We start from the raw sequence: 2,601 nt of genomic DNA, 5'->3' as shown, positions 1-2,601 counted from the left end.
TTTTTTATTTTTTTTTATTTTTTTATTTTTTTTCATAGTGCCATTGAAATGTTTCGAAAATAAATGAAATTCAGCTTATATTATGTGGTATCATCTTAAGCTTGAATAATAAAAATTTTAATCAATAGATACAGAGATTTTTTTTTCCCCTGTAATTTTCCTTCAATAAATAATATACTTGATAAAATTTCTGGAGTATTTTAAACACTTCATAATTTATTCCCGTATGATATTATAATGAAAACCAAATAGTTTTTGATATCTACGTACGTAATTACTAATGATTTATGTAATTTTGATTGTGAGATATAAAAAGAAGAAAGGTATTGAAAATTTACATTTTATCAAAATAATTAAATGGAGTAAAAACAGTTGTACGATAAAAAATTTTATTAAGATCAAAGTTGGAAGGGGCGTTATTGCTCGTGTAATTTTGAAATAAAAGCTGTAGAGATTTTTTTTAAATTAACATTTCAATTTTTACATCAACATCATTTTGCATTTGTAAGTATTTTTTCTTATTATTATTATATGTACTAAATTTTTTTCAAATCTACATCTAGTATAAATTCGAAGTCTCATTAATTGTAGTACTTACGATTTGATGAGTTTATATGTTGTCTTACAAACAAAAATATTATTTTTTGATCTAATAAAAAATACAGCATTTGTGTTTTGTACGTAAAATTTTAGTTTCATTCACATATAAACTACATGTTTGGAATTATTTTTATTACTAAGTATTTTTTAAATTCACATATCAATGTATTCGTAAATAAAAGGTAGCATACAAAGTTATTGTCTGTACACCAAAATTAGTTTGAATAATACAAATTTTTTTTAATTTCAGTAACTTTCACGCATTTATTTCAGTATCAAGAAAATATAAAAAAATATAACGTCAAGATGAAAGTTCTCTATACTATTTGCTTCAATTTTCTTTTAATAGGTAAGCTTTACAAATTTATTAAATAAGATCAATCTGTATTAGAATTTTCATTCTTTATTATAATCCAATAGTCATAGCAAGCCAAGTGACTCAAGTCTTTTCTCGTCAAGCATGTGACTTAGGTCCAACATACTGGTGTCCACCTAAATCGTAAGATAGTATCTACTTTTTTAATTTATTAAATGATGTAAATTTTATCTAATTTTCACAAATTATTATTATTAAATACAAGTTTTATAAATGATAGTTATTCAAACGTAAGTAAAAACTTAGATATTTCTAAATGTTTTAGGGTCAATGCACGATGTGGTTGGACTCATGATATGTGTGTGAAAAGTGGATACAGAAGAGCACTTCTCGGTAGCGATCCTTGCACTTGGGGTCCGTCTTATTGGTGTCCATCAAATTCGTAAGTAAATATTCAATATCAAAATTCCAAAAAAAAAAAAGTAATATCATGAAAAAAAAAAAAAAAAAATAGTTACTTGCGCGAGACTAGTTTTTATCATTTATTATAACCAGATATTATATGCTGAGTGAACACGAGCCAAAACCCATCATAATCATTCGATTTCATGAAAATAATAAATGTAAACTTTCTATTTATAGTAAGGTTGCTCGATGTGGTTTCACTCCCAAGATGTGTAGGGAGAAAGGATACAGAGGCTGAAGCTAATCTCCACGTAATAATTTCATACAAAAATATAAGAGGCGCGCACGAGAAACAAAAGAACAGCAATGATCAAAATTTAATATGGAACTTTTGGTTTATCAAAATAAATATGTATTACATTTTTGAGTCAACTGGTTTTTTTTTTGTCCATCCAAAAAAAATCCTTATTTTCTTTCTCATTCGGTAAAACCTTTTCATTCTTCTTCGTTAAAAAAATTTTGCGTTTTAAAAAAAAAAAAAACCATTTTATAAAATTGAACTATCAATTTTGAAAATCAATTGTTTTATTCTATTTTCATGTTTCGAATCAACTAATGTTATTGACAAAATAAGGACGAAAAGAAATAACCTGTAAGCCACAAGGTTGACAGCACTCGCTCCTCATCTGGTAAAAAACCAAACCAGAAGCCAAAAAAAAAAATAGAGGATCGACATCATCCCACAAAACTCCCATCGAAGAAATCAAGCCGCCCGTTCTCGACTTTGAAAATCTCCACTCCACCCCCGATCGCTCACGCACTCCAGGTACGAATCCAAAATCGCGAATGCGCGCATTGGAAGAGAAAAAAAAAAAAAAAAAAATGCACGCATAGGGGTGGTGTCAGCAGATGAACCGTAAGTACCCATCCGATAGGTCAACCCCGCAAAAAGCGAGAGAGACGGAGGTAAAGCTCTCGTCCAAGTATAGGTATACACACTTGCAGGAAAAGACAGCATGGGGTCAGCTGTTGTGTGTTGCCCACACGCTCGAGCGGGGAGCGAGAAAAAGACAGAAGCTGCAGGAAAATATAGGTACGAGAGTAAGTAGTAGAAAAAAGGGCGCGAGAGAGAGAGAGAGATGGATCAGAGGGGCGCCCGATGCCTGCGTTGGGAGTGGGCATATATACACACGCGATGTACAGGGTGGATGGCCGAGAGCTCGTACAATACAATGGCTGGACGACAGGGAGATGGCGGGGGAAGGGAGAGCGATCGGGAC

At 31.4% G+C, this 2,601-nt stretch overlaps 1 long non-coding RNA gene across 1 annotated transcript; it reads left to right on the top strand.

Moving 5' to 3' along the window:
• The first annotated feature begins 895 nt into the window (after positions 1–895).
• On the top strand, positions 896–1,679 carry LOC149376007 (uncharacterized). Its single transcript, XR_016293154.1, has 4 exons — positions 896–949; positions 1,021–1,099; positions 1,242–1,358; positions 1,559–1,679. It is a non-coding gene; the product is annotated as an uncharacterized LOC149376007 (long non-coding RNA).
• The last annotated feature ends 922 nt before the right edge of the window (positions 1,680–2,601 follow it).

Source organism: Copidosoma floridanum, unplaced genomic scaffold (assembly GCF_036245765.1).
Source record: "Copidosoma floridanum isolate Cflo_tuat_1 unplaced genomic scaffold, Cflo_Japanese_pri ptg000001l, whole genome shotgun sequence".
NCBI classification, from domain to species: Eukaryota; Metazoa; Arthropoda; class Insecta; order Hymenoptera; family Encyrtidae; genus Copidosoma; species Copidosoma floridanum.
The sequence above is the reverse complement of the archived record's forward strand: the minus strand, read 5'-3'. Positions and strand labels throughout refer to the sequence as shown.